At 47.1% G+C, this 14,997-nt stretch overlaps 1 pseudogene across 1 annotated transcript in view; it reads left to right on the top strand.

Moving 5' to 3' along the window:
- LOC310851754 (transmembrane protein 229B pseudogene) overlaps positions 1-14,997 on the top strand; it is a 151,047-nt pseudogene that overhangs the window by 55,273 nt on the left and 80,777 nt on the right. The window lies entirely within an intron of this gene.

Genomic DNA, 14,997 nt, shown 5'->3' with positions numbered 1-14,997 from the left:
GGGGAGCTGATCCCGGTGTGGATTTGCCAAGCGTGCCTTCCTCTTAGCACATTTCTCCCTTGCATCCTGAGTTCGAGTGTCTTCAAAGCCCAGGACACCGTTGATAAAGGCTGTTCTCCAATTGGAGCACTCGCAGGCCAGTGTTTCCCAATTGTCGGTGTTTATACTACATTTTTTTGAACATTTGCCTTGAGACAGTCTTTAAACCAGCATTAGGCTTCCATTTTTAAGTTCGGAATAGAGTACAGTGGTACCTCAGGTTACATATGCTTCAGGTTACATACGCTTCAGGTTACAGACTCCGCTAACCCAGAAATAGTACCTCGGGTTAAGAACTTTGCTTCAGGATGAGAACAGAAATCGTGCTCCAGCGGCGTGGCAGCAGCAGGAAGCCCCATTAGCTAAAGTGGTGCTTCAGGTTAAGAACAGTTTCAGGTTAAGACCAGACCTCTGGAACGAATTAAATTCTTAACCAGAGGTACCACTGTATTAAACCTTGAATTTCAGGCATCCGCACAAACTTTTTCAGGCATCCGCACAACATGACCAGTCCAACGAAGTTGATGTTGAAGAATCATTGCTTCAACACCGGTGATCTTTGCTTCTTCCAATACACTGATATTAGTTCCCCTGTCTTCCCAAGTGATGTGTAAGATTTTCCAGAGACACCATTGATGGAATCTTTTGAGAAGTTGGAGATGGCGTTTATAAGTGGTTCATGTTTCACAAGCATACAGTAAGGTTGGTAGTACAATAGCTTTGTAAAGAAGCATTTTGGTTTCCCTGCGAATGTCCCGGTCCTCAAACACTCTGCACTTCAATCGGGAGAAAGCTGCACTCATAGAGTTCAGGCGTTGCTGGATTTCGGCATCAATGTTGGCCCTAGGACCCTTGTGAGCAAAGCAGAAATGGGTAGCTGAGCAGAGAGTAGGGTGGGCAGCAGCTAATCTAACCAAGTAGCAAGTTTTTTTACTATTCTTTATGTGTTTTATCAAGGGACGCGGGTGGCGCTGTGGGTTAAACCACAGAGCCGAGGGCTTGCCAATCAGAAGGTCGGCGGTTCGAATCCCCGCGACGGGGTGAGCTCCCGTTGCTCTGTCCCTGCTCCTGCCAACCTAGCAGTTCAAAAGTACCTCAAAGTGCAAGTAGATAAAGAGGTACCGCTCCGGCGGGAAGGTAAACGGCGTTTCCGTGCACTGCTCTGGTTCGCCAGAAGCGGCTTAGTCCTGCTGGCCACGTGACCCAGAAGTTGTATGCCGGCTCCCTCGGCCAATAAAGCGAGATGAGTGCCACAACCCCAGAGTCTGCCACGACTGGACCTAATGGTCAGGAGCCCCTTTACCTTTACCTATGTGTTTTATCACTTTTCATAGCCGGTCTGGTGCTGCAGTTAGAGCGTCGGACTTAGGCCTGGGTTCGAATCCCCTGTACTTGGCCATGAAGCTCATCACTGGGTGAGACTTTGGGCCAGTTGTGGCCTCTCAGCCTAACCTACCTTACAGGGCTGTTGTTTTGGCAATTACGTGAGGCAGGGGAGAATGATGCCCGTCACATTGCGCTCCTTGGAGAAGATGTATACCAGAAGGAGCGTCTTCACCCCCATCGTTCAGCCCAGATACTGAGGTCCAGCTCTGAGGACCTTCTGGAAGTTCCCTCACTGCAAGAAGCCAAGTTACAGGGAACCAGGCAGAGGGCCTTCTTGATGGTGGCACCTGCCCTGTGGAACGCCCTCCCACCAAATGTCAAGGAAAGAAACAATTATCTGACTTTTAGAAGACATCTGAAGGCAGCCCTGTGTAGGGAAGTTTTTAAGGTTTGATATTTTATCGTGTTTTTAATATTCTGTTGGGAGCTGCCCAGAGTAGCTGGGGAAACCCAGTCAGATGGGCGGGGTATAAATATATTATATTATTAGTAGTAGTAGTAGTAGTAGTAAATGCAATCAGTGCAATCAATCGATAACCAATGAATAAATCTTGAGGACAAACAGATTGCTGAAATCACCTACAGTCGAAAGAACTCTGGTTGCTGGTTTTACCCTAGCCCTGTACAGTGGTACCTCGGGATACGAACGGGATCTGTTCCGAAGCCCCATTCACATCCCGAAGCGAACGTAACCTGTGTCCGCGCATCTGCGCGTCCGTGGGTCACGTTTCGGCGCTTCTGTGCATGCGCGTGATGTCATTTTGACGGTCTGTGCATGCGCACGCGGTGAAACCGCGCTGCGTTACTTCTGGGTCGCCACGGAGCGCAACCCAAATTTGCCTAATCCGATGCGTATTCATCCCGAGGTATGACTGTACTCTGGATTCATACTGGACAATGGCCCACCTAGTCTAGCATCCTGTTTTTATGGGGGCCGACCAGGTGCCCCGAAGGGAAATTTGCAAGCAAGACTCTCCCCATAAGGGCCCTCGCTCCTCCTGCAGATTCCAGCAACTGGAGTTCAAAGGCATTACTGCTTCTGATCACAGCCTGGTATCCATCCATAGCCCTCTCCTCCTCCATGAATTTGGCCAACCCTCTTTTAAAGCCGTCCCAGTCGGCAGCCATCCTTGGCTCTTGTGGCAGTGAGTTCCACAGGTCAACTATGTCCTGCATGCAGGATTTTCTATCCTGAATCTTCCCACTTTTGCCTTCATTGGATGTCTAAGAGTTCTAGCGTTGCAAGAAAGGGAGGAGAACCTTTTCTCTCTGCCTGCTTTCTCGACGCCGTACAAAATTTTCTGTACTTCGACCGCGTCGCCCCTGGCTCACTTTCCTCCAAACTAAAAACCTCTGCTGGCGGGAGAGTCTCTCTGGAGGGGCATTCTTGTAGCACTACCTAACCCAAACCTTCGACGCCTCCCTTTCCATGGAGCCACAGCAAAGGTGGCATTTTTCCATCTCCGCCGTATCAAGCAGTTGGTCCCTTACCTTTCTCGCCCTGATATGGCCACTGTGATCCATGCGACGGTCACCTCCAGGCTTGATTATTGTAACTCGCTCTACGCGGGGCTGCCCTTGAAGCTGACCCAGAAACTCCAGCGGGTGCAGAATGCCGCAGCGAGACTCCTTGCCACGGGATCACATTCATCCAGTGCTTTTCCAGCTGCACTGGCTCCCGGTGGAGTACAGGATCAGGTTTAAGGTGCTGGTTTTGACCTTTAAAGCCCTAGGACCCTCGTATCTGCGGGACTGCCTCTCCTGGTATGCCCCACGGAGGACCTTAAGGTCCACAAATGACAACACCTTGGAGGTCCCAAGTCACGAGGTGGTTAGGTTGGTCTCCACTAGGGCCGGGGCCTTTTCATTACTGGCCCCAACTTGGTGGAACACTCTGTCATAAGAGACTAAGGCCCTGTGGGATTTGACATCTTTCCACAGGGCCTACAAGACAGAGCTGTTCTGAATGGCCTTTGGTTTAGACTCAGTCTGACCCTTATGTTTCCCTCCCCTTATGGTTTTGATCTATGGGCTACTTTTAAAATGATGCTGCATTTTAACCTGTATTTTAAATTGTTTTTTCCCCCTAGTATGTTTTTACTGTAATTTTACTGGTGTTAGCTGCCCTGGCCAGGGAGGGCGGGGTATAAATAAAATTTATTATTTATTATTATTAAGTCAAACGTTTTGGCTCTTGAACGCTGCAAACCCGGAAGTGAGTGTTCTTTATTTGCGAATGTTCTTTGGAACCCGAACGTCCGACGTGGGTTCCGCAGTTTCCAATTGGCTGCAGGAGTTTCTTGCAGCCAATCGGAAGCTGCGCCTTGATTTCTGAATGTTTTGGAAGTCAAATGGACTTCTGGAACGGATTCCACTTGACTTTCGAGGTACGACTGTAGTTGCATTTCTGTCCCCCCACTTTGTGCAGGGGCTGAGAGTTGTGCAGGGATCGGGACCCTTGGGGCAGGCAGGCAGCATTGAGAACACCTGCTGCCCCGGCTGCTAGGAAGCCGGTCTGCCAACATGGAGAGGCGAAAAACAGGACTTGATCTTCTGGGGCTGCACTCCCACGGAGGTTCTGCGACTCGCACGGGATCACAACCCCCAAATACACTTTTTTGGGAGGTGCCACTCCAAAACGTGTGTTTTGGGGTGCTGTGCAAGATTGCACCCAGGGCTGGATTTAAGTTTGATGAGGCCCTCAGCTCCTGAAGGTAATGGGGCCCTTTCTGTGTCCAGCTGTCCTTTGTCAACAACAAATTGCTGCTGTTTTTTGTGTTAAATGCTGTATCTGCTAGAATGGTATCGTAAATTTCGCTCTATAACACGCAGATTTTTTCTCCTAAAAAGGAAGGGGAAATGTCTGTGCGTGTTATAGAGCGAATGTGTGGTCCCTGGAGCCGAAAAATCAAGGAAAAATCAAATCGCGGCGCTGCACGCTGCACGGAGAAGCGAAACTTGAAAAGAGGAAGCGGCTGCTTTCCTGCATTCTGCCTCAGGGTCTTACTGCCCACCCCCCTCTGTTTCCTTGCTGTGTTTGCTGAAACGGAACAAAGAGCAGGGAAAGCCCCTCCCCTCCAGGCAAGCTCCGTTGCTGCTGGGGGGGAGGGAGAGAGAGGGGGGAAGGGAGAGAGAGGGGGGGAGGGAGGGAGGGAGGGAGAGAGGGAGGGAGGGAGAGAGAGAGAGAGAGAGAGAGAGAGAGAGAGAGAGAGAGAGATGGCTGGCTGGCTGGCTGGCTTGGGTGGGGGAAAACTTTTTCCTTTCTTTTCTCCAACCCTCTCCTGCATTCTTAGCCAGCTGCTTCTCTGCACACCCCTCTAATATCCCTTCTTTGTTTTTCCTTCGCTCCCCACTTAAAATGTGGTTACAAAGCATAGATCCACAGGATCTTTGCATTGGGTCACCCCAAATTCACCATCAGATCACATAGCATGTCCATGGCTACAGCCTGCACCAAAAAAATCACGCACCCACTGTTGCCTGGGGCTGCAATGGTGCAAAAATGTGGTTAAAAAGCATGGATCCACAGGGATCCTCAGGATCTTTGCATTGGGTCACCCCAAATTCACCATCAGATCACATAGCATGTCCATGGCTACAGCCTGCCCCCCCCCAAAATCACGCACCCACTGTTGCATGGGGCTGCAATGGTGCAAAAACGTGGTTAAAAAGCATAGATCCACAGGGATTCTCAGGATCTTTGCATTGGGTCACCCCAAATTCACCATCAGATCACATAGCATGTCCATGGCTACAGCCTGCACCAAAAAAATCACGCACCCACTGTTGCCTGGGGCTGCAATGGTGCAAAAACGTGGTTACAGAGCATGGATCCACAGGGATTCTCAGGATCTTTGCATTGGGTCACCCCAAATTCACCATCAGATCACATGTCTGTGGCCACAGCATGAAGCACAAAAATGATACATCCACTGTTTCATTCAGAATGTTTTTTCCCTTGTTTTCCTCCTCTAAAAACAATGTGCGTGTTATGGTCAGGTGCGTGTTATAGAGCGAAAAATACGGTAATTTATGGACCTCATAGGTATCTCAAGCCATTTGCACATCACAAAATGTGTATTTTCTCAAAGGAATTGTTGAACTGAAATACAACAAAGAAGAAGTCTATTAACAGTGAAATACAATTAAGAAGAAGTATATTAATAGTGAAATAATTATTAAGCTCTAACTTAAAATGAGGGACACGGGTGGTGCTGTGGGTTAAACTACAGGGCCTAGGACTTGCCGATCAGAAGGTCGGCGGTTCGAATCCCCGCGACGGGTCAACAACTTTGGGATCCCCCCCCTTAAAAAAGGTCGGCAATTCTGGGAAACCTGGGGGTGTGACGGTGGGATCTTTGCACCACGGCGCTGGATATGCTTAAGACGGCCCTGTGGCCGTAACTGTGTATTTTGCTGCTCCTTCAGCTCGCCTGGGGTGCAGCGATATACAGGCGGTGTGCAAATTAAAAGTGGATCAACAACAACAACAACAACAACAATTCTGGGAGGCTTCCAACAAAACACTAAAATACAATAACCTACTAAACATTAAAAGCTTCCCTAAACAGGGCTGCCTTCAGATGTCTTCTAAAAGTTTGGCAGTTATTTTTCTCTTTGACATCTGGTGGGAGGGCGTTCCACAGGGCGGGCGCCACCACCGAGAAGGCCCTCTGCCTGGTTCCCTGTAACCTCACTTCTCGCAATGAGGGAACAGCCAGAAGGCCCTTGGAGCTGGACCTCAGTGTCTGGGCTCAGCAATGGGGGTGGAGACACTCCTTCAGGTATACTGGACCGTGGCTGTTTAGGGCCTTAAAGGTCAGCACCAACACTTTGAATTGTGCTCAGAAACATACTGGGAGCCAGTGTAGGTCTTGAAATGAGCATGAGGCCTAGTGGTTAGATCTGCGAGGGATGCCTCGCTGAGCTCTGCTTGCAAGACCTTTAAGCTACCCCGCTCCTCGCATGCTTCTGCAATTTCTTCGTCGCTCTCACATTTTCCCCTTGCGGCTGAGACCTATCCATCCCACAATGACATCAGCTCCCATCAAGGTGTGCTTATATAATGCTTTGCCTCCGTAACGGTTGAAGCCCTTCCTGCCTGCCAGCCACACGCCGGGTGTTCGCACAGTCACACTCCAGGCAACACAGGCATCCGGAACACGCCTGTCTCCGTTTCACACTGACGCCCCCACTGGGTCCTGCAAAGGCCTGAGTGCTGCGCTCCTCTTCTCTGTCCTGGGTTATCATTGCCCGATTTACGTATAAGCTAAACAAGCTCTAGCTTAGGGCCCAACTCTCTTGGGGGGGGGGCAAAAAATCAAACGGAAAAAACCTGGATGTACATTTCCAAAAGATAAGATAAAAATAAAATAAAGTAAACCCTACCTACAGCAAAAAGCAGAGACATCACCTTGCTGACAAAGGTCCGTATAGCTCTGGTTTTCCCAGTAGTGATGTATGGAAGTGAGAGCTGGACCATAAAGAAGGCTGATCGCCAAAGAATGGATGCTTTTGAATTCTGGTGCTGGAGGAGACTCTTGAGAGTCCCATGGGCTGCAAGAAGATCAAACCTCTCCATTCTGAAGGAAATCAGCCCTGAGTGCTCCCTGGATGGACAGATCCTGAAGCTGAGGCTCCAAGACTTTGGCCACCTCATGAGAAGAGAAGACCCCCTGGAAAAGACCCTGATGTTGGGAAAGATGGAGGGCCCAAGGAGAAGGGGACGACAGAGGACGAGATGGTGGGACAGTGTTCTCGAAGCTACAAACATGAGTCTGACCAAACTGCAGGAGGCAGTGGAAGACAGGGGTGCCTGGCGTGCTCTGGTCCAGGGGGTCACAAAGACTCGGACACAACTAAACGACTAAACAACAAACAACAACAACCTACAGCAACCGTGTTTTGTGTTGTGTAGGCTCCAGTGACGTAAGTCGTGGGCCCCGCCTGCTCCCTCACATATCCCTGGTTTGCTCCTTTCTATATCTAGGGTGCCCACATTCTGCATGGACTGGTTGCACTGCAACATGTGCAAATGGCTTGAGATACCGATTAGGTCCATAAATCTAGCATATTTTCAACACAAAAAACAGCGACGATTCATTGTTGACAAAGGACAGCTGGACATAGAAAGGGCCCCATTACCTTCAGGAGCTGAGGGTCTCATCAGATCTAAATCCGGCCCTGCAGGTTATGTAACATGGAAGAAGAAGTTACAGATAGGTAGCCGTGTTGGTCTGCCATAGTCAAAACAAAACAAAATTCCTTCCAGTAGCACCTTAAAGACCAACTAAGTTAGTTCTTGGTATGAGCTTTCGTGTGCATGCACACTTCTTCAGATACACTGAAGAAGAAGAAGAAGAAGAAGAGGAGGAGGAGGAGTTTGGATTTGATATCCCGCTTTATCACTACCCGAAGGAGTCTCAAAGCGGCTAACATTCTCCTTTCCCTTCCTCCCCCACAACAAACACTCTGTGAGGGGAGTGGGGCTGAGAGACTTCAGAGAAGGGTGACTGGCCCAAGGTCACCCAGCAGCTGCAGGTGGAGGAGCGGAGACACAAACCCAATTCCCCAGATTACGAGTCCACCGCTCTTAACCACTACAGTGGTACCTCGGGTTACAGACGCTTCAGGTTACAGACTCCGCTAACCCAGAAATAGTACCTCGGGTTAAGAACTTTGCTTCAGGATGAGAACAGAAATCGTGCTCCAGCAGCGCGGTGGCAGCTGGAAGCCCCATTAGCTAAAGTGGTGCTTCAGGTGAAGAACAGTTTCAGGTTAAGAACGGACCTCCAGAACGAATTAAGTACTTAACCTGAGGTACCACTGTGCACCACACTGGAAGGACGGCAATCTCCTGGGTTCAAGGCTGACCCCTCTGCTGGGATTTGTGGATGCTCCACATGGATTTTCAGAGGTCACATTTTTAAAACCAAAACAAATGGGGAAGTGGGGAAGTGGTTTTAGAGGGTCACACATTTCTCTGCATTGGTCACTCTCCTGCACTCAGTTTGTTGGCCTGATCATAGAATCACAGAAGTGTAGAATTGGAAGGGAACCTTTGGAACATCTAGTCCAAGCCCCTGCAGTGCAGGAATATACAGCTGTCCCATATGGTGGATCGAACCTGCAACCTTGGCCTTATCAGCACCACGCATTTAAGCTCCAGCAGGGCATTTACATATTCATTTCGCATCATGCCTACACTGCTTGCTTGACTGTTTGTGTTTTTTAAATAAAAAACACACACAAATGGGTTTACAAAAATCAATAAAATTATCCATAAGGAGAACTAACAAGGCTCCTTTCAGACTTTCGAGAAGTAACATTAGGCTCAAAGACTGTCTTAAGTAAGGCTTGCCTAAGCCAAAATGTTGCTGGAAAAGAGTGTAATGGGGACTCCTGCTTGATGTCAATAGGCAGGGAGTTCCACACTTAAATATTGAGTTCTTACAGATGTGGAACAGGGATGGCGTGGCACCATAGCTGTCAACTGTCCCTTATTTGTCGGGACAGTCCCTTATTCCAGTGCTGTGTCCCGCTGCTGTCCCTTATTGATGATGTCCCTTAAATTTCCCGGGTTTCAAAGGAAGCAGCTCCTCTCTCTCCCTCCCTCCCTGCCGGCCAGGGAGGAGGGAGGCTCCAGCTGTGTTGCTTGGCTGCGTTGCTCACCCAATAAGGAGTCTCAGAACGACTGGGGCGTTGAGCTTGCCTGCCTTGTGCCAATCAAATCGGCCGCGTTCCCTGTGGACTCGCCTTTGCTCAGCGCTTCCCAGCGGAGAGGAGACGTGGTTTTCCTTGCTGCATCCCCTTTGCCGGGTTGCTGCGCTGTGGGAACCACCGCTTGAGGCTTCGTTTGGCTGCTGGCTGGGCTTTCTGCCTTTGGCTTGGAGGGGCTCAGAAGTTGAACATACCTGTGCCTGGAAAATCCCTTATTTCGGCTGCTGATCCCTTATTCTCGAGGCTGCTGGTCCCTTATTTTCAAATCTGTAAGTTGACAGCTATGTGTGGCACCTGCCGCAGTGCCAGTTCCAATCGACTGAAGCAGCCAAGTGGGCACATATGGGGTGAGCCATCTTGCAGGTAAACTGGCCCCTAGTTGTTCAGGGCTTTATATACTAATAGTAACAGTTTGAACTTGGGCACGTAGCCAATCAGCAACCAGGGCAGATTTCTGAGCACACAAGTTGTATGCGGACAAAGCTTCACTCCTGTCAGCGCATTGCAGTCGTCCCGTCCTTTGTAACCACTTCTTACATTTTCATGTTCTTTACCATTCCTGGAAGGGATGTGGGTTAAACCACAGAGCCTAGGGCTTGCCGATCAGAAGGTCGGCGGTTCGAATCCCCACAACAGGGTGAGCTCCCGTTGCTCGGTCCCTGCTCCTGCCAACCTAGCAGTTCGAAAGCACGTCAAAGTGCAAGTAGATAAATAGGTATCGCTCCAGCGGGAATGGACCCCAGAGTCGTCCACGACTGGACCTAATGGTCAGGGTCCCTTTACCCTTTACCTTTACTTTACCATTCCCGGAAAGGGATAGCCTGGCTGCTGTGACTCGCATCACATACGCCGATAAGTTACAGATATCTAAAGAAGTGTGGTATCTGAAGAAGTGTGCATGCACACGAAAGCTCATACCAAGAACTAACTTAGTTGGTCTTTAAGGTGCTACTGGAAGGAATTTTTTTTGTTTTATACACCGATAACTTCAATCAACTTTTCTGCACACGATGTGTGATTTTGTACACGTCTGTCCTGTTTCTCAAGCTCTCGGGTCATCCTGGTTCCATTACCTACATTCAGTAAACAGGGAAAGGCTTTTAAAAAACAAAAACAAAACATTCATCCATTTAGATTTTTGGCCGCTAAGTTTGCGTAGTTTTTACCTGGTCGGCTTTAAACTGCTGTCTGGCAATAGAATGTTTTGAATCGTTTTAGGGGATTTTATCACTGTGAGCCACCCAAGGACAGTCAAAATCGTTGAAGGGATGGAGCAACTCCCCTATGGAAAAAGATTGTCACATTGGGGATTTTTGGGGTTGAGAGAAAAGGCTAATAATAATAATAATAATAATAATAATAATAATAATAATAATAATTTATTTGTACCCCGCCCATCTGGCTGGGTTTCCCCAGCCACTCTGGGCGGCTTCCAACAAATATTTAAAATACATTAAAATGTCACACATTAAAAACTTCCCTGAACAGGGCTGCCTTCAGATATGTTCTAAATGTCAGGTAGTTGTTTATTTCCTTGACATCTGGTGGGAGGGCGTTCCACAAGGTGGGTGCCACCACCGAGAAGGCCCTCTGCCTGGTTCCCTGTAACTTGGCTTCTCGCAGCGAGGAAACCACTAGAAGGCCCTCGGCGCTGGACCTCAGTGTCCGGGCAGAACGATGGGGGTGGAGACGCTCCTTCAGGTATACTGGACCGAGGCCGTTTAGGGCTTTCAAGGTCAGCACCAACACTTTGAATTGTGCTCAGAAAAGTAAGAGATGACATGATAGAGGTTTATGCAATTGAGCTTGGCATGTAGAAAGTGAAGAAAGGGAAGTTTCCTGCCCTTTTCACACAGCACATTGTTGAGCTATGGAACTCCCTGGCTTAGAAGTAGTACAGTGGTACCTTGGGTTAAGAACTTAATTCGTTCCGAGGTATGAAATTCACGGCATGTGATGCCTTAAGAGAGAATATAATGAAAATGATATATAGGTGGTACAGTACATGACACCAGTCAAGCTTGCAAAAATCTATCATCTGCCCGATAATAAATGCTGGAAATGTAAAGAGACTGAAGGTACATTCTTTCACCTTTGGTGGACGTGCCCAAGGATTAAGACCTTCTGGGAGATGATCTATAATGAAATGAAAAAGGTATTTAAATATACCTTTCTGAAGAAACCAGAGGCCTTTCTCCTGGGCATGGTCAGCCAATTGATGCCAAAGAAGGACAGAACTTTCTTTATGTATGCTACAACAGCAGCAAGAATACTTATTGCAAAGTATTGGAAGACACAAGATTTACCCACCCGGGAAGAATGGCAGATGAAGGTGATGGACTACATGGAACTGGCAGAAATGACTGGCAGAATCCGAGACCAGGCAGAAGAGTCGGTGGAGGAAAATTGGAGGAAATTTAAAGACTATTTACAGAAACACTGTAAAATTAATATTTGTTAGAAGGAGGTTGGAATAATATTATATGATTTTAGTAGGAATGATATAAAGGATTTGGGAATAACTGACTGTTAATTGGTGAAAGGAGGAAAAGTAAAGTTACATTATGTTAAGGCAATTTACAGGACAAAAATTTTAAAAGAGGGAAAGGATTTGCTGAAATAGATAATTGACCTAGAATACAAAAAAGGGAGGTGTGAGGAGGTCAAGGAAATAAGCTAATGAAAGAATAGTAATGAGGAGATCTGATGAATTTTTTTTTTGCGTTTTTGTTTTTGTTTAATGGGTTTTATTTCTCTGTTGTTGTTGTTTTTATATTGTGATGTGTTGTTTTGTTTTTGTTTAATGTGGTATGTTTACTTTTTCTTTCTGTAATTGTTAAAACTTTAATAAATATTATTATTTTTTTAAAAAAAAAGAACTTAATTCGTTCCGGAGGTCCGTTCTCAACCTGAAACTGTTCCTAACCTGAAGCACCACTTTAGCTAATGGGGACTCCTGCTGCCGCTGCGCTGCCAGAGCACGATTTCTGTTCTCATCCTGAAGCAAAGTTCTTAACCTGAGGTGCTATTTCTAGGTTAGCGGAGTCTGTAACCTGAAGTGTATGTAACCTGAGGTACCACTGTAAGGAAACTTTAATAATAATAATAATAATAATAATAACAACAACAACCACTTTAGCTAATGGGGACTCCTGCTGCCACCGCGCGATTTCTGTTCTCAGTCCACCAATCCCACAGCACCTCCTTTACCTCTCATTACGTCTTCCTGTTTTCCTTATCATCTCTATCCTAGCATCTAGAGATAAATCCCTCTTTCTTTTCCCTTCACTTCACAGACTCAGCCAGATTTCTGTCCTCGAACCTTGGCTTTTAAGGTATTCATTTAGGCACTCCTTTTTCACTTCACTTTTTGGTTTTTGTCTTGTTATATCTGTCAATCTGGCTAATTCTAAATATTCCATTTCATTTGCTGAGGCATAGGAGCCTTGCCAGAAAGAAAAGGGGGCAACTCTATACAGGGACTAGATGTCATAGATGTCAGACACAAGTATGTCACCCAATGTAATTTGGGAGAATTTCTATATCGATTGTTTTGCTCGTGGATAGTCAAATATCAAAATTCAGCTGTGGTCTGAAATTCGCATTTACTGTATATATATATATATCTATTAAACGCTGGCGTTCTCTGGTCCATCTGGTCCATGGGGTCACGAAGAGTCGGACACGACTAAACGACTAAACAACAACAACAACATTAAACGCTGGGTGAATGTTAGGTTCCAGCCCTGATATTTGGCAAGTGTTTCCTAACAACGCTTGGGTAACCTTGGAAACTCAGGCATCACGTTCCTCAGAAACATTTTGCAGAACCTCAGCTTGTGCAACACCTTGGATCATTTTTGCCTTGAACGTTGCAGGACTGTTTGGAGTTAGTCAGGGTAGGGGATGAATGGGGCTGCCTTAAGGCTGCCAACTTTTATTTCTGGCGTGGCTCCTGTGTCCTTAGCAACTACATGATGTAGAAAAATCCAGCAGGTTATTAAAGGCCCAGGAGCCCCATCAAAGAGAGAGAGAGAGAGAGAGAGAGAGAGGAAGGAAGGAAGGAAGGAAGGAAGGAAGGAAGGAAGGAAGGAAGGAAGATCTCAACTCCTTTTTGCTTTGGGAAGGAATGCTATTCTAGGCTACATCAAAAGGAATTATATCCAGATTAAGGCAAGCCATAGTACTGCTCTATTCTGCCTTGATCAGACCAAAACTGGAATCCTGTGTCCAATTCTGGGCACCGCAATTTAGGAAGGATGTTGACGAGCTGAAACGTGTGCAGAGGAGGGCAACCAAGGGGATCAATGACCTGGAAGCCAAGCCTGATGAGGAACGGTTGACAGCAGCAAGAATACTCATCGCAAAGTATTGGAAGACACAAGATCTACCCACCCGGGAAGAATGGCAGATGAAGGTGATGGAGTACATGGAATTGGCGGAAATGACTGGCAGAATCCGAGACCAGGGAGAAGAGTCGGTGGAAGAAGATTGGAAGAAATTTAAAGACTATTTACAGAAACACTGTAAAATTAAGGAATGTTAGAAGGATGTGGGGATGAAGTTATGTGGTTTTAGCAGTAATGTTATAGAATTAGGTAAAATTGGATTATGAATAGGTGAGAATGTAAAGTTATAATATTTTAAGATAAATTATTAAGATAAAAGCAAAAATGGAAAGGATTTGCTGAAACTGCTAATTGAATTAGAACACAAAAAAGGGAGGTGTGAGGAGGTCAGGGAAACAAGTAAATGAAAGACAAGACATGGAAAGCTTGAAATGTTTTTAATTGTTTTTATTTTTCTGTATTTTCTGTATTTTGTATTTTTCTTATTTTCTTTTTCTTTTTCATTTTTCTAACATTTTTGAAACTTTAATAAATATTATTTAAAAAAATTAAAAAGATGAGGAACGGTTGAAGGAACTGGGTATGATTAGCCTGGAAAAACGGAGACCGAGAAGCGATAGGAGAGCCATCTTCAAATATCTCAAGGGTTGTCACATGGAAGCTGGAGCAAACTTGTTTTCTGCTGCTCTGGAGGGTCGGACTTGAACCCATGGCTTCTTCTTCCACCACTGCCTGCTGTGCGGTCCAGGAGGCGGCTGAGCTTCCTGAGCAGAGGACGAAGGCCTGACTGACAGAGCCAAACGGCCCCATAGCGGTTCTCCCCAAAAACCCACACAGCCCAACGGCTGTTTCGTGGGCGATGCCAACAGGAGACACCTGGAGAAGGCAGCGAACAACCCCTCAGCCCGTAATCTTTCCCTTCCTCTTCTCCAGGGCGCCTTGCCCTCCCCGCTTACCCTCTGTGCCAAAGACTGGCCCATCTCCCTCTCTTCTCTCCCTCCATTTTGCCAGTTTGCAATAGAAGGGGAGGTGATCGCCCTGACCATGAGGTTAATAATATAATACTAATAATGATTTATTATTTGTACCCCGCCCATCTGGCTGGGTTTCCCCAGCCACTCTGAGCGGCTTCCAACAAGGACGAAAGATACACTAAAATGTCACATATTAAAAACTTCTTCTGAATGTCAGGTAGATGTTTATCGCTTAGACATCTGATGGGAGGGCGTTCCACAGGGCGGGCGCCACTACCAAGAAGGCCCTCTGCCTGGTTCCCTGTAGCTTGGCCTCCCACAGTGAGGGAACCGCCAGAAGGCCCTCGGAGCTGGACCTCAGTGTCCGGGCAGAACGATAGGGGAGGAGATGCTCCTTCAGATATACTGGACCGAGGTTGGTCGCCCAAGGTGCACATACCTTGCTGATGGGTCTAATGTAAAGGCAATATTTCTCCGATGCAAATATTGATGCAAATGCGAGTGCCTGGAGGCGGTTGAAGGATGGATGG

Source organism: Podarcis gaigeae (assembly GCF_964106915.1).
Source record: "Podarcis gaigeae genome assembly, chromosome: 8".
Taxonomy (NCBI): domain Eukaryota; kingdom Metazoa; phylum Chordata; class Lepidosauria; order Squamata; family Lacertidae; genus Podarcis; species Podarcis gaigeae.
The sequence above is the reverse complement of the archived record's forward strand: the minus strand, read 5'-3'. Positions and strand labels throughout refer to the sequence as shown.